The 26,459-nt window shown below is 36.7% G+C and overlaps 1 protein-coding gene across 4 annotated transcripts in view; it reads left to right on the top strand.

Moving 5' to 3' along the window:
• Window positions 1–26,459, top strand: part of SLC25A40 (solute carrier family 25 member 40) — a 56,542-nt gene that overhangs the window by 1,493 nt on the left and 28,590 nt on the right. The gene's annotated exons all lie outside the window — the stretch shown is intronic.

The raw sequence follows: 26,459 nt of genomic DNA, 5'->3' as shown, positions 1-26,459 counted from the left end.
CGTGGTTGATGAAATAGTGAAAGAGATGGAGGAAATGCCACAGAATTGGGAAGAGACTGCAAACATTAGAATCATATGGGCTTCACTACTTGGCCTCTGGGTAATTTTGAGCCCCAATTTTAATCTGTTAAAAGGGGGTAATACTTCTCAGGGATGTTGTGAAGGTTAAATGAACATTTTTGAATGCTTAGTACAGTGCCTGGCACTGAGGAGAGCTCCTTAAGAGTTCTGTAATTATATCCTAGTGAGTGCTGCACCAGTTCCTTCATCCCCAGGACAGGTAAGTTTAAGACTTGAAAAATAAGTATTTGATTTTGGCGTTTCAGGTATCATTGGTTTCCTTAAGGGTAATTTGAGTAGGTGGCGGAGATGAGTACAGTACTAGATAAAAATGATAAGCTTGAAGTTCAGACAGGTTGAGTGTACTCTTTAAAAAAAAAATTGTTGTTTTAGGAAAGTATAATGAAGGGAAGACTTGATCTTTGGAAGGTTTAGAGGATGTGGGAAAGATTTCAGCATGCTTCTATTGAGGAACATTTTTTCAAAAAAGGAAGTCCATTTTATGTTCTTGTGAAAGATGAGTTGTGTGTCTTATTTACTGTGAAGAGGAAGGACAGTAACGTAGTTGCACCCTATGCTGTTAGACTCACCCTCCGCTGCACTGAAGGTGGTAATTCCGAGCAATAAATAGGAAGTCTGCTTTACTCAATAGTTAGTAATTTTCTAATCTATTATCCAAGGTTAGTTTTTAAAAATATTACTGGAACCTAAATCTTTTAGTAGGCACAGAAAGGACGTGGCTATAGTCAGTAAGGATAGAAACCTCCTTTAATTGTCCAGTAGTCAGGTCTGTTGGTAAGAGGATGGGGTTTGTCTTAAAGTAGATATTGAAAATATGCTTGAAAACATTCCTTCAGAGGAAGGGTAGACATTCAAGAAGTGAATGGGGGCGGGGTTATTTATGGTGAGAAACTTTGTTCGAGAGTTGTATTAGGCAAAATTGGAGAACATTGAGCAGAATCATGATGTAATTAAATGAATATGTGGCTGTGAATCAAGAGAAATGAATTTTATTAGTTACCTGCCCTATCCCTAACTAGTTTTATGACCTTGGGCAAATGTTAACCTTTCTGGCAGGGCATAGTGGCTCAAGCCTGTAATCCCAGCACTTTGGGAGGCCGAGGTGGCGGATCACGAGGTCAGGAGTTGGAGACCAGCCTGGCTAACATGGTGAAACCCTGGCTCTACTAACAATACAAAAATTAGCTGGGCATGGTGTTGTGCGCCTGTAACCCCAGCTACTCAAAAGGCTGAGGCAGGAAAATCACTTGAACCCGGAAGGCGGAGGTTGCAGTGCGCTGAGATTGCGCCATTGCACTCCAGCCTGGGTGACAGAGCGAAACTCCATCTCAAAAAGAAAAAAAGTTAACTTTTCTATGCTAGAATTTCCTTATCTATAAATGAAGATAATATTGTTTAGTCTACTCCACAACTTTCTGTGATTATCAGAGATCTAAATCTGATCTCAGATTACCTCACACATATCCAAATATAAATTTTTTATTCTAGAATCTAGACAAATTAATTTTATAATACTTATCACTTTTTTCTTTATTTTGCCTAAGCCTCTTCACCTGGCTTAGCAAATATTTTTTCTTGTCCATAGCAAACCTAGCTTAGATTCAACCTTTATCTCCTGCTCATTTGGGTCTTGAATAATAATCATTCCTGTTTGATTCATTTGCCAACTATTGATATGTTGTTTTCTGAAATGTGTTCTGGTCTATTTTTATTATTTAATTTGCACATTTTGTAGTCTCACTATCCTGGTGAATTGGAGGGCTTAAGGTTATATATAAGGTTAAATTCTTAGTTTTGCAGGCTAAGTGTATGCAAGGATAGGATTGGTTAGTGACTGTGGCACTGAAGTTAATGTCTCAGGCGAATGTGGGCTGGGAAACCAGGGTAAATTCAGCATTATCAGGCCCATGAACACATCCTAGGTGAAGGATCAAAAATGGAAAGGCCGGGCTAGGTGGCTCAAGCCTGTAATACCAGCACTTTTGGAGGCCGTGGTGGGAGGATCACTTGAGTCCAGGAGTTTGAGACCAGCCTGGGCAACATAGGGAAACCCTGTCTCTACAGAAAATGAGAAAATTAACCCTGTTAGAGTAGTGCACACCAGTGGTACCAGCTACTCAGGAGGCTGAGGTGGGAGGATCACTTGAGCCCAGGGGTCTAGGCAGCAGTGAGCTATGATTGACCACTATAGTCCAGAGTGAAGCCTTGTCTCCAAAAAAAAAAAAAAAGGCAAGACAGGAGGATTCAGAATTTGGGAATATATGGTAATGGATGCCTCAAAGCAACATAATTCAGAGGCTACTTGGCACCTCCATCAGCTGTTACAGATAATGAACCAGTTCAGAGGTTATATCTTACATACTGAACTAAATTATAAATTCCTTTAGGGTGGTATGAGACACATACTTGGCCATGACTATAAAATAATCTACCTACCTGCCTCATTTCCTGCTTTCGTCCTGTTTTGATTGAGCACTAACAATGTGCTATGCCCAGTGAAGCTTGTTTACTGTTATGCTCGTAGAAGTCTTATTGTATAAAATTTCAAACATTTATAATCCACATGCAATAAAGTACAGCCATTTTAAACATTATATATCTAAATATGAATTTATGTATTCTAATAAATATGTATATCCATGTAGTTACCACTAAAATGAAAATACAAAACGTTTTGTCATCCCAGAAGGATGCCTCATTCTTTCCAGTCTCCCTCCTCCCACCAGAAGTAACCAGTCTTCTGATTTTTATGATCATAGAATGGTTTTCTCTGTATTTCAGCATAATATAAATGGAATCATATAATTTGTATGTTTTGGGTTGTAATTATTTTTCATAATGTAATCTTTTTGTGATTCATTTATGCTTTACATATATCAGTAGTTCATTCTTTTTTATTGCTGAGTAGTAGTTCATTGTGCGAATATACCACAGTTTATCCATTCACCTGTTAATGGACACTTGGCTTGTTTCTGTTTTTCTGGCTGTTATGGATAATGCTGCTATGAACATTCGTACACAAGGTTTTTTTGGGAATGTATTTTTACTTCTTTTAGAATTGCTGAATCATGTGGTAACGTAATATTTAACAGTATGAGAAACTATTGACGTTTTTGATTCTCCTTCCAGTAATGTATGAAGCACAGTGTTGTTATTCACTAGGTGTGAACTGGGATCTCATATAGTTTCAGTTTTTAAAATTCAGGTAAAAGTCATATAACATAAAATTTGCCATTGTAACCATTTTGAAATGTAGAATTCAGTGGCTTCCAGTATATTAACAATGTTGTGCAATCACCACCACTATCTAATTCCAGAATATTTTCAACATAGGAAAAGGAAACCTCTTACGCATCAAGCACTCATTCTCATTCCTCCTGTCTCCTCAATCCCTGGCAACCACTCTTTTGTTCTCTGTCCCTATGGATTTGCCTATTCTGGACATTACATAGAAATAGAATATGTGGGTTTTTTTGTGTCTTTTATTGAGCATAATGTTTTCAAGGCTCATCTATTTTGTAGCATATATCAGGTCTTTATTCACTCTTTAGAGATGAATAAAATTCTCTTGTAGAGATATATCACATTTTGTTTATTCTTTCATCAGTTGAACATTTGGTTTCTTTTTATTTTTAGCTATTATGAATAATAATCTCTGAACATTTGTGTACAAGCAAATGTTTGTTAGACTATTATGTTTTCAGTTCTCTGGGGTATATACCTAGAATTATTACTGAGAATTTCCGGGTTATATTATAATTCTGTTTAACATTTTGAGGAACTGCCAAACTGTTTTCCATGTGGCTGCAGCATTTTACATTCTCATTAGCAGTGTAAAAGAGTTCCCATTTCTCCACATCTTTGTCAACACACGTGATATTCTGTACTTTTAATTATCGCCTTCCTAGTGGATGTGCAGTGGCATCTATTTCTGGTTTTGATTTTCATATTCCCAGTAAGTGATGATGTTGAATACCTTTTTATGTGCTTATTGGCCATCAGTATACCTTCTTTAAATATTAGGTCCCTTGCCCCCTTTTTTTGAAGGTTTTTTTGTTGTTCTTGTTTAATTTTAAGTTCTTTATATATTTTGAATACTAGACCCTTATCAGATACATGATTTGCAAAAATTTTGTTCTTTTCCATACCTGGTCTTTTCAATTTTTTGATAGTGTCCTTTGATACACAATTTTTTAAAAATAAAATCTAATTTTATTTTTCTTTTGTTGCCTGTGCCTTTAGTATCATATCTAGGGCACTATTGCCAGATTCAGGGTCATACAGATTTATTCTTATGAGAATTCTGTACTTTGCCTACATTTATGTCCTTGACCCACTTTGAGATAATTTTCTGTATATTATGTGAGTAGAGAGTCCACCTTCATTTTTCTGCATGTGGATATCCAGTTTTCCCAACATTATCTGTTGAAAAGACTATTCTTTTTATCATGGAAAGGTTTTTAAAACCTTGTTAAAAATTAGTTGCCTGTAGATGTATAGGCTTGTTTTTGGGCTTTCAGTTCTATTCCGTTGATCTGTATGTCTCTCCTTATGTCAGTACTACACAATTTTAATTACTGTAGATTTTTAGTAAATTTTGAAATTGGGAAGTATTAATACTACAAATTTGTTCTTTTTCAAGATTGGCTATTCAGGGTCTCTTAATATTCCATATGAGTTCTAGGGGCAGCTTATCAATTTCCACAAAAAAAGTAGTTGGAAATTTGGTCACAGTTTCATTGAATTTGTAGAGTATTATCATCTACACAATATGTTTCCAATTCATGAACACAAGGTGTCTTTCCATTTATTTAAGTCTTCTTTAATTTGAACAGTGTTTTGTGATTTTCATTGTACAGTACTTACACCCCCTTGATTACATTTATTCTTAAGTATTTCATTCTTTTTGATGCTATTGTAAAGGAAACTGTTTTGTTAATTTCATTTTCAAATTGTTTATTGCTTTGTATAGAAATACAATTGATTATTATATATTGATCTTGTATTCTGCAACTTTGCTGTATTTATTAGCTTTAATAGATTTTTGGTGGATTCTTTAGGGTATTATAGATATAAAATCAAATCATCTATTAGAGATACTTTTACTTCTTTCTTTCAAATCTAGATGCCTTTTGTTTCTTTTTATTGCCTGCTGGCCTCAGCTAGAATTCTGTTATAATGTGTTATCAAAGTGATGAGAGAATGGACATACTCTTTATTTTCCTGATCTTCAGGGAAAAGCTTTCAGTCTTTCTTTTGTTAAATATGATGTTATTTTTGAGTTTTTTTCATAGATGTCCTTTATCAGGTTGATGAAGTTCCCTTCTTTTCCTACTTTGTCACATACTTGTGTCATGAAAGGGTGCGGGATTTTGTCAGATTTTTCTCTGCATCAATTGAGTTGATATTTTTTTTCCTTCATTTAATTAATATGGTGTATTTTGTTGATTGATTTTAATGTGTTGAACCATCCTTGTATTCCCGGGGGTAAATCTGACTTGGTCATGGTATATACTTGCTTTAATACGTGGTTGTATTTGGTTTACTGGTATTTTCTTGAGAATTTTTGCACCTTTCATACAAAGGGGCTAGTGGTCGCTAGTTTTCTTGTGAGGTCTTTGGCATTGACATCAAAGTAATGCTGTATTGGCTTCATAAAATGAATTAGGAAGTGTTCCCTCCTTTATTTATTGGAAGAGTTTAAGAAGGCTTGGTGTAAATTCTTTCTTAAATATTGATAGAATTTATCTGTGACACCATCTGGTCCTGGACCTTTCTCTCTTGGGGAGATTTTGATTTTTGATAGAACAGGTTTCTAATAAGTGTATTTAGAAGTAAGCAGACAGGGCCAGGGGCGGTGGCTCAAGCCTGTAATCCCAGCACTTTGGGAGGCTGAGACGGGCGGATCACGATGTCAGGAGATCGAGACCATCCTGGCTAACACGGTGAAACCCTGTCTCTACTAAAAATACAAAAAAAAAAAAAACTAGCCGGGCGAGGTGGCGGGCGCCTGTAGTCCCAGCTACTCGGGAGGCTGAGGCAGGAGAATGGTGTGAACCCGGGAGGCGGAGCTTGCAGTGAGCTGAGATCCAGCTACTGCACTCCAGCCGGGGCGACAGAGCAAGACTCCGTCTCAAAAAAAAAAAAAAAAAAAAAAAAAAAAGAAGTAAGCAGACAATTGACTCAAGAACAAATAGACTAACTGGTAGTATTGTCTCCACTTTCATTCCTGATTTTAGTAATTTGAGTTGTCTTTTTTTTCCCCCTTGGCCAGTATACCTAAAAGATTGTGAATTTTGTTGATCCTTTAAACTACTTTTGGTTTTATTAATTGTCTCTGTAGTTTTTATATTCTATTTTTATCCTCATTTTTATTTATAGTATTTTTTCCTTTTTCATCCTCATTTTGATTTATAGTATTTTTTCCTTTTCATCTTCATTTTGATATGTAGTATTTTTTCCCTTTTACATGCCTTGGATTTAGTTTGTTCTTTTGATAGTTTTATAGGGAGAAGTTTAGTTTATTGATTTGAGAGATCTTTCTTATTTCTTAATGTAGATTTTTATAACTGTGAATTTCCCTCTGAGCACTGCTTTGGTGTGTCCATTAGGTTTTGGTGTGTTGTGTTTTCATTTTCTTTCATCTGAAGACATTTTCAAGTTTCCATTGTAATTTCTTCTTTGACTCATTGGTTGAGTATATTATTCAGTTCCATGTATTCAAGAATTTTCCACATTTTCTCATTATTGATTTTACAGTTTCTCTTATTTTGGTCAAAAAATGATAAAATTATTTTAGTTTTATTAAGTAACAATTATTTTGTGGCCTAACATATGATCTGTCTTAAGGAATGTTCCATGTTCACTTCAGAAGAATGTGTATTTTGGTGTTATTTGCGGGGGGTGTTCAATATATGTCTGTTAGGTCTAACTAGTTTATAGTGTTGTTCAAGTCTTTCTGATTCCTTGTTTATGTTTTTTCTGGTTCTATTCATTACTGAAAGTGAGAGGATGAAGTTTCCAACTATTGTTGAACTATCTGTCTCTAGTTCTATCACTTTCACTTTTTATATTTGGGGCTCTATTTTTAGGTGTATATATGTTTATAATTTTTATGTTTTCTTGATAGATTGACAGCTTGTATCATCACATAACATCTTTCTTTGCTCTTGTAACAATTTTTGTCTTAAAGTCTGTTTTGTCTAATACTAGTACTACCACTCTAGCTCTCTTATAATTACCGTTTTCATAGAATGTCTTTTTCCACTTTCACATTCAGCCTATGTGTGTCTTTGGGTCTAAAGTCTCTTTTAGACAGCATATAGTTGGGTACTTTTAAAATTCATTATTCTAGTCTCTACCTCTTAATTGGAGAGTTTATTTTATTTAATGAAATTACTCATGAGAGCGTATTTTGCCATTTTGCTGTTTTTTATATGTCGTATCATTTTATTCCTCCATTCCTTCATTATCACCTTCTTTTGTGATAGATGTTTTCTGGTGTACCATTTTGATTCCTTTATAATTATAATTTCTTTTAAATACATATTTTAGGTATTTTCTTAATGGTAGTCTTGGAATTGCAGTTAACATCAAATATATAACAATTTAGTTCAGAATAATACCAGCTTGGTTTCAATAGTATACACAACTTTTGCTCCTGTATACCTCCATCTCCCCATCCACTTTATGTTGTGATAAATTACATATTGTTGTTATAAATAACATATAAATAGATATAAATGATATAAATCAATTTAGATTTATAATTACTATTTTATGTAATTGTATTTTAAATCATATGGGAAAAAAAGTGATGTTGCTAACCAAAAATACATTAACAATTCAGTTACTAAAATTACAGATTTTTGCATTTACTTACATTGTTATCTTTATTGTTTCTTTCTTTTACTTTCACCTTATTTGTATCTTTAAATATAAGTGTCATGCTGGGTGTGGTGGCTCACTCCTGTAATCCCAGCTTCTCAGGAAGCTGAGGCAGGATAATCTCTTGAGGCCAGGAGTTTGAGACCAGCGTAGGCAACACAGTGAGACCTGTTTGTAAAAATTTAAAATAAAAGTAGCTGAGCGTGGTGGTGTGTCTGTAATTCCAGTTACTTGGGAGACTGAGGCAGGAGGATTGCTTGAGCTTAGGAGTTTGAGACAGCAGTGGGCTATAATCATGCCACTGTACTCCAGCTTGGGTGTACAGAGCAAGGCTCTGTCTCATTTTTTTTTTTTTTTTATCTCTCGTAGCCAAGATATAGTTTGTTTATTATTTTTAAATTGATTTTGCCAACCTCTGCCTTTTAGTTGTATATTTACATTTATTGAGGTGGGATTTACATCTGCCATTTTGTTACTTGTTTTCTGTATTTCATTTATATACAGGTGCTCCTCAATTTATGATGGGGTTACATCCCAGCAAACCCATCATAAATTGAAAACGTCATAAGTCAAAAATCCACTTAATCTACCTAATCTACCAGGCATCGTAGCTTATCCTAGTCTACCTTAAACATGCTCAGAACACTTACAGTAGCCTACAGTTAGGCAAAATGGTGTAATATAAAGCCTGTTTTATAAAAGACTGTTGAATATCTCATGTAATTTATTGAATACTGTACTGAAAGTGAAAAACAGAAATGGGATGGTTGTATGGGTACTCGAAGTATGATTTCTACTGAATGCATATTGATTTTGCACCATCATAAAGTTGAAAAATAGTAAGTGGCACCATTGTAAGTTGGGTACTATGTATATTGTGCTTGTTTCACTCACTCTTTACTGCCTCCTTTTATTTTAAATAGATATTGTATATTTTAATTTCATTGTTACTTCGAATATATTGTAAAATTTTATGGTTGCTTGCGGGGTTTCAGTTAACATCTTAGTTTATAAAATCTAGTTCAGATTAATGCCAACATAATTTCAGTAGTTTATAAAAATTTGTTATTGTATATCTCCATTCCCTTTCCCCATCTTTGTGCTATTGTTGTCATACATTATATTTTTATATATTGTATGCTCATAACAAATATTTGTTGATTGCTTTATGCAGTTGCCTTTTATATCAGGAGCAAAAAGGACTTACACACAAAAAAATATACTTACATGCCTTTTATCACTACTTAACTTGTTACTTTTGCTAGTGTACTCTATTTCTTCCTATGAATCCCTGTTAATCTCTAGTGCCTTTCATTTTAGCTTGAAGGATTTCTCCTCGTGTTTGTTGTAGGGCAACTCTGCCAGTGACAAATTCTCTGATTTTCTTTATCTAGAAATGTGTTAGTTTGGGTGTTTTCTTTTAATTCTGAAGGATAATTTTGCTAAATATAGAATTCTTGTTTGACAGTCTTTTTCTTTTATTACTTTGCATGTTATCCACTGCCTTGTGACCTCCATGATTTTACATGTGAAATCAGCTGTTAATCTTATCAAGTATCCCTTTAATGTGATGAATTGCTTCTTTCAGGATTCTCTTTGTCTGTTTGGCTTTTGTCAATTTGATTTAAATGTGTCCTGTGAAAACTCTATCTCTGAGTTTCTCCTACTAGGGATTTGCTGAGCCTCTTGGATGTATAGATTAATTTCTTTCATCAAATTTGGGAAGTTTTTGGCCATTATTCTTTCTGGCCTTTTCACTTTTTTCTTTCTGGTACTTTCATTAGGTGTATGTTGGTTTGCTTGATAATGTCCCACAAGTCTCTTAGATTCTGTTTTTCTCTTTCTGTTCCTCAGATTGGATAATCTCAATAGACCTGTCTTCAAGTTTGTTGATTCTTCTGCCTGCTCAAGTCTGCTGTTGGATCCTCTAATGAATTTTTCATTTCAGTTATTGTAATTTTCAGTTTTGGAATTTCTCTTCGGTCACTTTTTTGTAATTTCTGTTTCTTTATTAATAGTCTCTCCTTTGTGAGACATTGTTCTCATGATTTCCTTTAGTTCTTTTATATGTTTTCCTTTCCTCTTTGAGTATATTTAAAATCATTGTTTTAAAGCCTTGATCTTATAAATCCAGTTTCTGGGGTTCCTCAGAGAGAATTTCTATTACTTTATATTTTCCCTTTGTATGGGCCACATTTCTTTGCATGCCTCATAATTTTTTACTGACAACTGGACGTTTTAAATACAATATAGCAACTCTGGAAACCAGATTCTTTGTCTCTCCAGGATTTGTTGTTGCTTATTGTGGTTGCTGTTGTTTGTTTAGTGACTTTTCTTAACTAATTTTGTCAAGTCCATATACATTGTCATTTGTGACTAGTGAAGTTTCTATTTCATTAGCTTACTGGTCAGCTAGTGATTTGATGAAAATTTGCTTAAATGCCTGGAATCCCCGCTGAAACAAACAAAAAACTCTCCCAGTCTTAAGTGGTGGGCTGTGTGTATGTGTGTTGGGGGTGGAAATATTTTCAACATTCAGATGGGCTATTTACATCTCTTCCTTAACCTTTACTTTCTGTTTGTGCAGAGCCTGGAGGTCAACCAGGGTTTAGAGCTGAATGCCTTCTTGGGTATTCTTGGTGCATGTGCTCCTTTCTAAACATGGATGTAGCCATCTAGAGACCTAGAGATTTGTGGGAGCTTATTTCACAAAACATCTTCATTGCCCAGCTTTGTCTCCCGAGCTCTTCTATGTGTCTTTTGTTTTCACCAATTTTTATCCCTTGTTCCAGGTGGCCACAACTGATAAATTTGCCTTTAAGTGTTTTTGACAAACATCCCTTGGGTAGTTGCCTTTATAGCCTTGTGGAGTTCTGAGTTTAGTGAAATAAAGGCGCAAGCCCCTTTCACTGGTCCTTAGGCAACCACCAGAGAAGTAAAAATAGACAACAACAATTCTTTCAGAACAATCTTCACTTTGCTCCTCTGGCACCAGGAATCACCTTGAGAATTCAGGCTGCTTATTAAAAGTAATGCCGTTAAAAGTAATGGCAAAAACCACAGTTTACATTGTCTTCTTTTAATGCTACTTTTTTTTTTTTTTTTTGACAGAGTCTCACTCTGTTGTCCAGGCTGGAGTGCATTGGCACAGTCAGCCTTGAACTCCTGGGCTCAAGCAATCCTCCCACCTCAGCCTTCTGAGTACCTGGGGCTACAGGCATGCATCACCATGCCTGACTAATTTTTAAAAACTTTTGGCAGAGACAGGTGTCCCTATGTTGCCCAGGCTGTAATGTTATCTTTTTTTTTTTTTTGAGACGGAGTCTCCTGGGTGACGGAGTCTCCGTCACCCAGGCTGGAATGCAATGGTGCGGTCTCAGCTCCCTGCAACCTCCGCCTCCCGGGTTCAAGCGATTCTCCTGCCTCAGCCTCCTGAGTAGCTGTGATTACAGGTGCGTGCCACCACACCTGGCTAATTTTTGTGTTTTCAGTAGAGACGGGATTTCACCATGTTGGTCAGGCTGGTCTCGAACTCCTGACCTCATGATCACCTGCATGGGCCTCCCAAAGTGCTGAGATTACAGGCGTGAGCCACCATGCCTGGCCTGTAATGCTATCTTTTTAAAGGTGATATTCACATAATCAGTCTTGCCCCTATTAGTACATATACCTGTGAGTTTTGACAAACATAGTATCACCAGAATCAAGATTTACAACAGTTCTGTCACTTCTCCACGGCTGTTAGTCTTTTCCTCTTCTTCTCCACTTCCAATCCCTTGGCAGTCCAATCTGTTTTATTATTTTGCCTTTGCAATAATGCCAGTTAAATGAAATAATGCCTTTTGAGTCAGGTTTCTTTTACATAGGATAATTTATTTGAGATTCATCCCTGTTGTTGGATATATCGGTACTTTCTTCCTTTTTATTACTGAGTAGTGTTCCATTTTATGCATATGAAAATTTGTTTACACATTTCCCAGTTGAGAGATGTAGAGTGGATTCTAGTTTGGGGAAATTTATGAAGAAAGATCTTACAACTATTTGTGTACAAGTTTTTATTTAAATGTAAATGTCTCATTTTCCTTGTGTAAATACATTGGATTGAGGGTGTTATATGATAAGTCTATTTAAGCACTTTTCTTTCACTTTATTCTCTTAATGTTAACATTTTGCATACTATAGTACATCAAAATAAGAAATTAACATTGGTACAAGACTTTTTCCTAAGCCACACTAACAATTTTATTCGTATTTTATGAGTTTTTCCCACTGTTGTTATTTTTCTATTCTAGAATCTACTCCAGGATCCCACATTGTACTTAGTTTCTTGTCTCTTCTGCCTTTAATTTGTGATGATTCCTCAGTCTTTGTGTACCATGCCCTTGAAGAATACTAGTCAGTTATTTTGTAGTATGTCATTTAATTTGGTTTTGTCTGATGTATCTTCATGATTAGATGGAGAGTATGCATTTTTGGCAAGAATATCACAAAAAATCTTCTTAATACATTGTGACAGGGTGTACATGATATTTAAATTTCTTATTATTGATGATATTAACCATGATATTAACCTTAACCACTTGGTTTGTTTGCAGAGTTTTTCTACTGTTAAAGTACTATCTTTATATTTGTAATTAATAAGTATCTTAGGGAAGATACTTTGAGACTATGCAAATATCCTGTTTCTCCTCAATAATTTTAGCATCTATTGGTGGATTCTTATTACTGTGTTATTACAGTGCTTATTACCCTGATGTTCTAATGGTGAGTTTTTTACTTTCCTCATTCCTTATTAACGAAGAATTCATTAATAGGAATGCTTTTGTAAGAAAGAACTATCACTCGTCTCCATCTCTTTATTCAATCGTTTGTTTATATCAATATCTACTGATGGATATTTATTTTATGCCATTAGTCATAATCCAGAACAATTATTTTGTGTTTTGTTTTCTAACTTTGGCCTTTGGGAACTCTTTCAGTTTGGCTTCTTTGCCATTCAATGTGTCTTCTTACCACTGCATTCTCATCCTTTTAAATCATTTTCTTATTTTTTAGCACTATGGCGGTTTCATTTTGTATTTTCCCTGCCCTACTCCTAGGAACAACCACTTCTAAAAGCATCCCTGTTTCCTTTTATTGGAGAATTAAAGATTATGATCTGGATAATAGGTACATTTGTTACTACTGAGTTATTGCTACTGGAGTATCATTGGTTCTATACTTCTTCAGCAGGCACAGCTTAGAAATATTTATGTGTATACTAACTCATGCATTTATATACATTTGTAATTATTTCTGTTTTTTTCTATTTGTATATATGCATTTTAAAGCTATGAGTTTGTTATGATAGCTTTGATTCAAATCCAACATCATAGGACAGGGTGTCTTCTAGCTTTCTTGTTTTCTTTATTTGTACCTTCATTCTGTGACAGTGAGAAACCTGGCTGTTATTATTTACTATACGTTTACTTATTTGATCAGCCTTATACACATATAAGACACTGGCAATATGTTTTCCAAAATAGTTACAATATTTTACATTTCTACTAACAATTTTTGAAAGTTGTCTAGGTGCTTTGCATCTTTGCTGACACTTGTATCATCAACATTTTTTAAAGCCATTCTAGTAATTATGTAGTGGTATCTTATTATGGTTTAGTTTGATTTCCATGATGACGAATGATGTGGAGCATCATTTCATATTCTTGTTTGGTATATCTTTGCCTATTTTAAAAAATGGATTATTTGGCCAGGTGTGGTGACTTGTGTCTATAATCCCAGCATTTTGGGAGGTCAAGGCAGGTGGATCACTGGAGGTCAGGAGTTCGGATCAGCCTGGCCAACATGGCGAAACCTCGTCTCTCCTACAAATACAAAAATTAGCCAGGTGTGATGGTGGGTGCCTGTAATCCCAGCTACTCAGGAAGCTAAGGCAGGATAATCACTTGAACCCAGGAAGTGGAGGTTCCTGTGAGCCGAGATTGCAGCACCATACTCCAACCTGGGTGGCAGAGCAAGACTCTCTCTCTCTCTCTCACTCTCTTTCCTCACACACACACACACACACACACACACACAAAATTGGGTTATTCATTTTCTTACTGAGTTTTGAGAGTTATTTATGTATTATGGATGTAAGTCCTTTATCAGATATGTGATATGTGAAATTTTTGTTCCAGTCTATGGCTTGTTTTTTGTTTGTTTTAAATGTTCTTACCAGTATCTTTCAAAGACAGAGTTCTTAAATTTGATGATACATAATTTATCCTCTTTTTCTTTTGTGAATTATGCCTTTGGTGTAATATCTAAGAAATTTTATTTAATCCAAGGTCATAAACATACCTATGTTAACTTGTTAAAGTTTTATACTTGTACTTAGAAGTTTTACAGTTAGGTCTACATCCATTTTGAGTTAGCTTTTGTATCAAGTATGATGTTATAGATGGAGATTCTTTTTACATCTAATTATTCCAGTACAATTTATTGAAAAAGACTATTCCTTCTCTATGTAATGGTCTTTCTGCTATAGTCACAAATAATTTGATCATATATATGTGGGTGTATTTTTTTTAACCCTCTGTTCCATTACATTGGTCAATATGCCTCTTCTTTCTTCATTACTGCAGTATCTTAACTACTGTAGCTTTACATTAAGTCAGGAAATCAGGTAGTGTGAAGCTTCCAACTTTGTTACTCTTTTTCAAAATCATTTTGGTTATTCTGGTTTCTTTGTCTTTCTATATAAATTTTAGAATCAACTTGTCGATTTCTATGAAGTGTTGTGCTAGAGTTTTATTCAGAATTGCTATAAGTCTGTATATCTGTTGGGGCAGAACAGATGACCTTATAATTTTGAGTCTTGCGATCTATGAATATGGAATATTTCTCACTTAGGGCTTCTTTGATTTATTAGTGTCTTTTAATTCTCAGCATACAAAGCTTGTACATACTGTATAGATTTATACCTAAGTATTTCACATTTTTGGAGTTGTCTGACACGTTTCAAATAACTTTGTTGCTAATATATAGGTATATGATTTTCTATATTAACTTATCTTGCAGTTCTTCTAAACTAAGTTATTACTTCTAAGTGGCATTTTAAATTGTGTAGGTTCTTAGTGTTTTTCTGCATTTTGTCTGTGACTAGACACTGCATTCTTTCCAATTTGTATGCATTTAATTTCTTTTTTTTTTATTTGAGACGGAGTCTAGCTCTGTCACCCAGGCTGGAGTTCAGTGATGTGATCTGGGCTCACTGCAACCTCCACCTCCTGGGTTCAAGCGGTTTTCCTGCTTCAGGCTGCTGAGTAGCTGAGATTACAGGTGACTGCCACCACACCCAGCTAATTTTTATATTTTTAGTAGAGACAGCATTTCATTGTGTTGGCCAGGCTGCTCTTGAACTCCTGACCTCGTCCTCCCAAAGTGCTAGGATTACAAGCGTGAGCCACTGCGCCCAGCCGCATTTAATTTCTTTATCTTGCTTTGTTGTACTGGCTAAATTCTTCAGTACTTTGTTGAATAGAAATGATGAGAGTAGTAAATGGTTCTTATCAAACTGAGCAATCTCCCTTTCATTGAACGGATTGAAAGGCTTGTGGAAGCCTTTCAGTCATGGTGGATGTGGGATGTTGTCAAAGGTTTTCTTCTTCCTCTGTTATCTGACTGGACGTTTATTATTATTATTATTATTTGCCTCAAGGGACCAGCTTTTTTTTTTTTCCTATTGTTTTTCAGCTTTCAATTTTACTGATTTCTGTTTTATTTTCATTTCTTTCTTCTTCTTTTGGTTCTAATTTGCTCTTTTTTTAGTTTCTTTGGGAAGATGCTTAGGTCATTAATTTTAGGCTTTCTCTAATACAAGCATGTAATACTGTAAATTTCATTGTAAATGCCGCTTTAACTGCATCTCAAAACTTTAGGTAATTCTTGCCATTTTCTACTTCCATGTAAGTTTTGGAAAATAGTTTGTCAAACCCACAAAAGTAAGAAGATTTGGAATTTTGGTTACAATTCCTGTGAATCTATAAATTTGGAAGAATTTATATCTTTATAGCATTTATTCTTCCAGTGTATGAAATGGTATATTTCTTCATTTATTAAGATCTTTAATAAATTAGTGAAAGGTACACAACTACAGAACCAATGGATGTTAAAATGACAACAAAACAATATTACAAACAACCCTATGCTGATAAATTTAACAACTTAAATGAAATGGACAAATTACTTGAGATATACCAACTGTCAAAGCTTACAGAAGAAGAGAAAGCCTGAATGTTCTTATATCTACTAAAGAAAACTCCAGGCCCGGATAGCTTCACTGGTGAATTCTCTTCACATGGTGTAAGAAAGGCAAAGATGATACAAAAAATTATGGATCAGCATCCCTAATAAACATAGATGGTTAAATTCTTAGCAAAAATTTAATAAATGAAAATCAGTTCTTTATAGAAAGGATAAAACATCATGAGTAAATGGAGGTTTATTCCAGGAATCAAAGCAGTGTAAATCACCATGTAACCAGACTAAAAAGGAAAAACTGTATGTTCATCTCAATAGATACTTTCTGTTGCTGTATAACAAATTATTCCAAAATGTAGTTAACTTAAAATAACTAATCTTTATTATTTCACAGTTTTTGTGTGTTAGGAATCTGGATGCAGCTTAGTTAAGTAAGCTCAGGATCTCTCAGGACAGTATAATGAAGGTGTTGGCTGAGGTTGCATTTATCTCAAGGCTCCAACCAGAGAGGGATCTAATTTCAAGCTCACTAGTGGTTGTTGGCAAGATTCACTTTCCTTTGACTTGTTGGTATGAAGGGCCTCAATTCAATGCTATTATCTGGAGGCTGTTTTTGTTGCCCAGATGGGCCTCTACGTAGGGCAGTTCACAGCATGGTACTTTGTATCATTGAATCAGGGTATTTCCCTGACCTCTTCATGTATGGGAACTGGAGTGCATGAGCACTGGCAGGGGCAAACTTTACTCGCTCGCTGTTCCACCCCTCATGTGATGGGGAGTGCAGGTGAGCGGGTGCAGGAGCTGGGGTGAGTGCTTTTGGGCGCCAGCAAGAGCAAACTCTGTACCGCCCCGTGCCTGTGACCCCTGAAGCCCCAGAGGAAATGATACAGTGCCCTTTCAGCTTTGCCATCCATAGACAGCTTAAGTGTTAGCAGCTTAGGAGGGTCAGTATGACGGCCTTTTACACGCTCCTGTGTGGCTCATGATTTCTTGTCTGGCATTCAGGAGGAATGAGGTCACACGAATGACTTGAATATGGTAAATGCTGATGAAAGTGGCTCTCAGCAGGAAGGGGAGCTGAAAAGGGGTTGGAGCAGGAAGGTAATCTTGCCCTGAGGTCTGGCCGTCCCCAGCTAGAATCATCTCCAAAGCTACGCTGGCAAGCTGTCACTCAAAAGTTAAGCTGCTTCTCTCAGACATCCAGCTTTGCTGCTTTTCCCTCGCTGACTGAGCCTGGGGTTTATATGGGCACAGGATGGGGGTGGGGCAAGCCATAGGTAGTTTTGGAAAAGGCAACATTCAAGTGGGAAAACAGGGATGTAAATTTTCACTTTGGGCTGTAGTTCCAGTCTTGAGGGTGGGGTCCTCACTGGGGATCCGCCCTCTTCTGCCCAGAAGTTATCTGCCTCTTGTCCCTGTCATCATCAGATAAAGCTAATGAAGAAAGCAGAATCTGCTTTAGTGGACATCACAGTCTTTTCTAAGTTAATCTTGAAAGTGACATTTTATCACTTTTGTCCTTCACTTCAGAAGGCCAACGGAAAAAATAGGCAAATTGAGCTTTGTCTAAACCTAAAACTTTTGTATGTTGAAGAACACTATGAAGAATGTGAAAAGACAGCTCACAAAATAAGCTATTCTGTGTGTTATATATCTGGTAAGGATCTAGTATCCAAAAAATATAAAGAATTATAACTTAATTTTAAGAAAATGACCCAATTTAAAAATTACTGAAGGATCTAAATAGCTGTTTCTCCAAAGAAGATATATTATATGGGAACTAAAGACATGAAAAGATGCATAGCGTAACAATTCCTTAGAAAAATCCAAATACCACAATGAGATTTCACGATTCATCTATTCAAGGGAATAAAATGTTAAAACTGACCATACCAAGTGTTGTTAAGGATGTGAAGCAACTGGAACTTGCATATAGTGCTGGTGGGTGCGTAGAATGGTACAACTGCTTTGGAAAACATTTTCCGAATTCTTTAAATGTTAAACATACATGTACCATTTGATCCAGCTATTCTACTTATGTATTTACTCAAGATTTAAACAGATAATCATAGTTGCTTTATTTGTAATAACCCCCAACTTGAAACAACCCAGATTTTCATCAACAGATAAATGGATAAATTGTAGTATATTTATATAATGGAATAGTATTCAGCAGTGGAAAGGAACCAAGTATCAATGCATGTAATAAAATGAATGAGTTTCAGAATAATTAGTGAGTGAAATAAACCAGAAAATAAAGGGGTACAAACTGTAATAGAATAAAGGGGAGAGATTTTTATTTATTTATTTATTTTTTTGAACAGGGTCTCCCTTTGTAACTTTGACACCCAGACTGGCGTGCAGTGGCATGATACTGGCTCACTGCAGCCTTGACTTCCTGGGCTCAAGTGATCCTTCCATCTCAGCCCCCCATGTAGCTGGGACTACAGGTGCAAACAACTACACCTAGCTCATTTTTTGTCTTTTTTTCCTAGAGATAGCGTTTCACCACATTGCCCAGGGTGGTCTGAAATTCCCGAGGTCAAGCAATTTGCCTCTCTTGGCCCCCCAAAGTGCTAAGAATATAGGCATGAGCCACCATACCCAGTTAAAGGGGAGAGTTTTCAATTCCAAAATGGTGGTGTAGAAGTAAGCTGGCTTCATTCTCTTTAACAGAAAACTGAAAACAAATATACAGTGCCAGGATTACCACCAGCAATATCCCAGAACTCAAATAGGATGAGACAGCTTTCAGAGCCACAGATAAATGAAAAAAACTCCAAGCAGATGGTCTGATATTGTGAAATATACACACATATATATATTTGGCCTTCATCTCCATTTCCTGATGTACAACTCCTAAAATCCTTAGAATCTCCAAAGTCCTATATTTTTGTATGCTAATACTGACTGATAGCTTTAGGGTACGGCTGGTCACCAGAAAAATGAAGGCATGATTAGAAGTTTGGGATTTATAGCCATACCCTGAAACCTTCGGGGAGAGGAGAAGAGCTGAAGGTCAGGTTGTTCACTAATGACCAGTGGTTTAATTAACTAGGCCTATATCATGAAGCCTTCATAAAAACCCGAGAGGACAGGGTTCAGAGAGCTTCTGGATAGCTGAATATGTTGAGGTTCCTGCAGCGTGGCATGCCCAGGGAAGAAATTAAAGCACCACCTCCTTCCCCTATACCTTTCCCTATGCATTTCTTCATCTGTTTCCTTTGCAATATCATTTATAAGGAATCAGAAAACCTGCTTTGCTGAGTTCTGTGAGCCACTCTAGCAAATTGTTCAAACCCAAAGAGTGAGTTGTGGGAACCCCAACTCAAATCTGATTAGTTAGAAGTTCTGGAGGCGTGGACTTGTGACTGAAATTGGGAGGCAGTCTTGGAGTCAGCCCTCAACCTGTGGGATTAGACTCTTATTTCTAGGTAGGTAGCGTCAGAATTAAATTGGAGGATATCCAGCTGGCAGGGCCCACTGCGTACAGGTAGGGGGAACTCCTCACCCCCAAACATTTGGTCAGATAATTCTTTCTTGATTTTTCTGGTGTGAGAGCAGAGGAAAAACACGGTTTGAGAGTTTTTCCTAAACAAGAAAAGCTCTGTGGAAAAGTATCTCTGATACTTTTCCTCTGAGTCTTCCTGGCACCAAGTGCACAGAATCGTTCCCTTCAATTCATGGTTTCTATGCTGGAAGTTGTGAGATTGAGGTGAACAGTCAGCTTCCCTATAATTTCGGGTTCCCTCTCAGGAGAATTCTTCCTCCCTCAACTCATTGGAAGCATTGGTGGTGCCTGAAGATAGAAATATTGCTAAGGACAGGCAGAGTAAAAGGTGGGGAGGTGATAACACCGTCCCTGACATTGCAAATTCTGCTCTATAACTCAACCAAAGGAGATGCCAGATCACAGTGGCTGTTCCGCAGCACCATACTGTAAGAGGAATGTTCCACAGGTCCCCTAGGCAGGAACACCTAACCATCCTTCTCACACTGCTGTGATGTATTCTTTGTGATTTCACCCATTCAGGACAGGCAGCATTTATATTACTTACTAAAGCTGAGGCAATCCTGTGCTTAAGGTGCTATCTAGTACCAAAAAGGAGGCAGTGACCTAGTGGGAAACAATATTCAACAGGTAAATTACGAAGAGTGTCTTAAGCAAACATGCCCAGTGAACACTAAAGCCAGACCAAGAAGACTGGAATAAATGAATTATTCATTGCAAAGATATGGACATAAATCTATAGGAAATAACAAATAGGGAATAGTGACCTCCCCAAAAAGACAGCAAAACTCCAATGACTGATCCTAATGAGACACAGTACATGAGCTCTGTGACCAAGGATTTAAAATAGCAGTTTTAAGTAAACTCTGATCTCCAGGATAAAACAAAAAAAATCAGAATTTTATCAAAGAAATTAAACAGATTGAAATTGTTTTTAAAAATGAAATCTGGAACTCAGCAATACTTGTCAACTAAACATTTGATTAGATACTGTGAACAGCAGAATGGATCAAGCAGAGAAAAGAATCGGTGAGCTAAAGGACAGGCTATTTGAAAACACACAGAGGAGAATAAAAAGAATGAAAAGGAGTGAAGATTACCTACAAGATACAGAAAATTACTTCAAAAGACCAAATCTAAGAATTATTGGTGTTCAAGAGGGAGTTGAGGTAGAAAACATATTCAAAGAAATAATAACAGAAAACGATCCCAAACTTGAGAAAGATGTAAATATCCAGTTATAGGAAGGTCTGAGAACAACAAACAGATTTGATCCAAATAAGATTTCCCTAAGGCATATGTTGGGGAAACTAGCCTCACACCACCCAGCGGGTACCCCGAGTCTAGTGGAGACAAAGGAGTTAGAGAAAGAATAAATGTTTAAAAGGCGGGTCCAGGGGACCAGAGCATTGGAGGCTTGCTCACAGACCAGAGCTCTTGGGCTCCACCCAGTTTATTGGTTTACAGGCTCTTTGTTCTTAGGCAGATGGGAGAGGGAGGAAGGGATGAGGAAAAGCATCAGTGAAGGAACTCCTGAGTCATTCAATCAGATGTATAGCAGTGGTGGTTTCTGTGAATTTCCTTGAGCAAAGGCGTGTGTCTAAACTACTTAAGATCTTGAACTTATCAGGAGTGGGTTTCAGGAGGAGCTGAGATGTTTGATTATACTCCCCTCTTTCAAGGGAATGTTACCTCCCTGAGCAACCTGTGGAATGCCACTGAGAGGTTATGCTCTCAGGACATAAAGACATGAAGGCAACAAGGAGACATTTCTCCTCAGAAGCCCGCCCATGGCTTCCCATGAGTGTCTCACACAGGTGAGACCAACTCAGCTGGCACCCCAGAAACTATTCCACAGCATATAATAATCAAACTCTAAAAGGGGAAGGATAAATAAAGGATTCTAAAAGCAGCAAAATAAAAGAACCAAATAACATGTAAACAAACTACAATTCGTCTGGCAACAGACTTCTCAACAGAAGCCATACAGGCCAGGAAGGAGTTAGATGACATTTTTAAATGGCTGAATGAAAAAAAATCTGCCATCCAAGAATACTGTATCCAGCAAATATATCCTTGAAATATGAAGGCCAGGTAAAGTCTTAGACAAAAGCTAGGAGAATTCATCACTATCGTACCCATTTTTCAAGAAACTCTAAAGGGAATTCTTCAATCTAGAAGGAAAAAACGTGCGAAAAGAAAACATTTTAAGGTGCAAAACTGGCCAGTTAAAGTAAGTACACAGACCATTAATATTCATTCTTTTTTTTTTTTCCCTTAGAGAGGGTTTTGTTCTATCGCCCAGGCTGGAGTGCAGTGGCATGATCTCAGCTCACTGAAATCTCTGCTTTGTGGGCTTAAGCGATCGTCCCACCTCTGCCTCCCAAGTAGCTGGAACTACAGACATGTGCCACCACACCTGACTGATTTCTGTATTTTTTGTAGAGATGGGGTTTCACCATGTTGCCCATGTTGATCTTGAACTCCTGGGCTCAAGAAATCCACCTGCCTTGACATTCCAAACTGCTGGGATTACAGGCATGAACCGCTGTGCATAGATTCCAAGAATATTCTTTTTTTTTTTCCCCCAAGACGGAGTCTCACTGTGTTGCCCAAACTGGAGTGCAGTGGCGTGATTTCAGGTCACTGCAACCTCTGCCTCCCGGGTTCAAGCAGTTCTCCTGCCTCAGCCTGCTGAGTAGCTGGAACTACAGGCATGCACCAGTGCACCTTGCTAATTTTTATTTGTATTAACAGAGTTGGGGTTTCGTCCTCTTGGCCAGGCAGGTCTCGAACTTGTGGCCTTAAGTGATCCGCCTGCCTTGGCCTCCCAAAGTGCTGGGATTACAAGCTTCAGCCACTGCACCTGGCCTCCCAAGAATATTCTAATGCTGAAATTGTGGTGTGCAATTCACTCATAACTCTAGTATGAAGCATAAGAGAAAAATCTATCAAAAACTGTAATAGCTACTGCAGCCTGTTGAGAGATAAAGAATATAAGAATATGTAAATTAAGACAAAAAGTCAAAATGTGTGCAGGATGTGATTAAAGTGTAGAGCTTTTTTTTTTTTTTTAGTTTTCTCTTTGTTTCTATTCTTTATCTAAAATAAGTTTTCATTTTTTAAAAATAATGTATTTACAAGATGATTTTTAAAATTCATGTTAACCACAATGCAAAATTATTGTAGATAAACTAAAAATAAAAAGCAATGCGTTAGACCGGTAGTGGTGGCTCATGGCTATATTCCCCTAGCTCTTCAAGAGGCTAAGGCAGTAGGATTGCCTGAGCCCAGCAGCTTGAGGTTGCAGTTAGCTGTGATCCTGCCACTGCACTCCAGCTTGGGCACCAGAGCAGGACCTTGTCTCAAAAAAAAAAAGAAAGAAAGAAAGAAAAGAAAAAATCAACAAATCAAAACATGCTAACAAAGAAAATCACTTAGCCATGAGGAAAACAGTAAGAATGGGAGAAAAGAAGAGGAGACAAGTTAGAAAACAGCCGTTAAAGAAACAAAATGGCAGTGGTAAGTTGTTAGTACTAATACAGAATAAAAATAGATTCAGTTCTCAGTTTAAAGACACAAAATGGGCCGGGCGCGGTGGCTCAAGCCTGTAATCCCAGCACTCTGGGAGGCCGAGACGGGCGGATCACAAGGTCAGGAGATCGAGACCATCCTGGCTAACCCGGTGAAACCCCGTCTCTACTAAAAAAATATAAAAAACTAGCCGGGCGAGGTGGCGGGCGCTTGTAGTCCCAGCTACTCGGGAGGCTGAGGCAGGAGAATGGCGTAAACCTGGGAGGCGGAGCTTGCAGTGAGCTGAGATCCGGCCACTGCACTCCAGCCTGGGCGACAGAGCGAGACTCCGTCTCAAAAAAAAAAAAAAAAAAAAAAAAGACACAAAATGGCTAAATGGATTAAGAAAACCAAGACCCTACCATATACTGTCTACAAAAAACCCACTTAATCTATAAAGACACAATTTGAAAACGAAAGGATGGAGAAAGGTATTTCATTTATGCAAGTGGAAACCAAAAAGAATCTGGAGTAGCTGTGCTTACGTAAAATAGACTACTAGTCAAAGACTGTAAAAAGAGACAAAGTCACTATAAAATGATAAAGGGGTCAATTAAGCAAGATGATACAACAATTATAAATATTTATGTAACCATTGCGGGAACACCCCAATATATAAAGCAAACATTAATAGATCTAAAGTGAACAGTTTGGTAAAAGAAGACCACATTTTTTTGATAGACGACTATGGTGGATATAGTTTACATTAATCTGTTGTGTATTTCAAAATAGCTAGAAGAGAATAATTCACATGTTTCTAACATAAATAACATTTAAGGTGCTGGATATCCCAATTACACTGATTTGACTTTATAAATTATATGAATGTATTACATTATCATATCCACCTTGAATATAGATGCACTTAGTACATATCAATTAAATTTTTTAAATAGTCGTAAAGGGAGAGAGAGACTGCAATTCAGTATTAGTGGGGAGCTTCAGTAACACACTCAGTAATGGACAGATCATTCAGACATAATACCAACAAGGAAACACTGGAGTTAAACTACACAGGCCTAACTGACATTTACAGAACATTTGTAAAAAGAGAATGAAATTCTGTCACTTGTGACAACGTGGATGAACCTGGAAGTCCTAGAAATCTTTATGTTAATTGAAATAAGCCAGAGAGAGAAAGACGAATATCACATGTTCTTAGTCATATGTGGAGCTAAAAAAGTGGATCTCATGAAGATTAAAAGTAGATTGGTAATTACCAGAGGCCAGGAAGGTTTTGGGGAAGGAAACTGGGAAGAGAAGTTGATGAATGAGTACAAATTTCAGTTAGATAGAAGAAATAAGACCTGGTGTTTGATCAATTGGTAGAGTAAGCATAGTTAATAATCTGTTACACATTTCAAAATAACTGGAAGATAATAATTCGAATGTTCCTAACATAAGTAAAAGATAAATGTTTAAAGTGATGGATATCCCAATTACCCTGATTTGATCTTGACAGACTATATTAATATATTAGATTATCATATGTACTCCCAAAACATGTACATCTAGTATGTATCAATAAAAATAAATAAATGTATTAGTCCATTCTCACACTGCTAATAAAGACATACCTGAAACTGGGTCATTTATAAAGGAAAGTGGTTTAATTTACTCACAGTTCAGTGTGGCTGGGGAGGCATCAGTAAACTTATAGTAGAAGAGGAAGCATATATGTCCTTCTTCACATGGTGGCAGCAAGGAGAAGTGCCAAACAAAAGGGGGAAAAGTCCCTTATAAAACCATCAGATCTTGTGAGAACTCACTATCACAAGAACATCATGATTAAATTACCTCTCACTTGTTCCCTGTCATGACACGGGGATTTAGGGAAACTACAATTTAAGATGAGATTTGGGTGGAGAGACAACCAAACCATATCATGCATTCCTGAGTATTCTTTTTTTAAATGGAATAAAGGATTCCTCAAAACAGTAAGGAAAGTATACATGCCTTAACATCAAAGTAGGTAAAAGATGTAAATGGACATACTACAGAAGAGGCAATGTATACTACTGATAAAAATATGAAGAAATGTTAAGCATCTTTATTGGCCAGGGGAAGGTGATACAGTTTGGCTGTATCCCCACCCAGATCTCATCTTGAATTGTAGTTGCCACAGTCCCTACATGTTGTGGGAGAGACCTGGTGGGAGGTAATTGAATCATGGGGGTGAGCCTTTCCCGTTCTATTCTTGTGATAGTGAATATTTCTCATGAGATCTGATAGTTTTATAAAGGGGAGTTCCCCTGCACAAATTCTCTTATCTTCTCTGCCGCCGTGTGAGATGTGCCTTTTACCTTCTGCCATGATTGTGAGGCGTCCCCTGGCATGTGAAACTGTGAGTTTGTTAAAACTATTTTATTTGTTAATTGCCCAGTCTTGGGTATGTCTTTATCAGTAGTGTGAAAACAGACTAATGCAGAAGGTAAATCAAGATTATAAGATAGCATTTAACACATATTTGTTTTGAAAAAATTAAAAATTCTGATGATACTGAGGAGATACTTTTCTGTCTTCTAGCTTAAATGTAAGTTACTTTAATCCTTTTACTAAATGTTCAGCATTAATCTCTTGGTTAAGTGAATTTTGTTATTAAGTAACATGTTTCTTAAGAAGGGCTCATGGGTTTTTCATGTTGGAGAATGCTTCCCATTTACACTTGAAGACCATGTTGGCTAGTTAGAATAAATTATTAATGGTTACTTCAGTAGCATACAGAAGCAGAAAAGGTATAGAAAAGAGGAATTTTGCAGGGAGTTGAGGGAGGAAAACTGTTCTTGCAGAACGTTTGTTGATGAGATGTTCTACTGTTATAGGAAAGCCAAGAGATACTTTGTTAGAGTGATTTATCCCACTAGAATGTGTCCTCCCTGAAAAAGGGACAGTGTCTGCACATAGAATAGAAAGTGGCAAAGAAAAAAGATAAGTAGGTTGGTAAAACTGTAGGGAGTTTAAAGCAATGTTGAATACATTATGAGTTCTAGGTAGTTCACTGATAATCACTTCTCACATTTTCTACGTGTACTCCCAAGTCTCTGGGAGTAGAGTTTTGCATTTTTTTTCATTATTTTTGTAATAAATTGAAAAGGAGACTCATTTTTCAGTTCTCATTATAATTAGGTAACATGATTTTAGGAGATAATTGATGTAACTTATT

The sequence above is a fragment of the Rhinopithecus roxellana genome, chromosome 6 (assembly GCF_007565055.1).
Source record: "Rhinopithecus roxellana isolate Shanxi Qingling chromosome 6, ASM756505v1, whole genome shotgun sequence".
Taxonomy (NCBI): domain Eukaryota; kingdom Metazoa; phylum Chordata; class Mammalia; order Primates; family Cercopithecidae; genus Rhinopithecus; species Rhinopithecus roxellana.
This window is presented reverse-complemented; position numbering and strand designations above follow the sequence as displayed.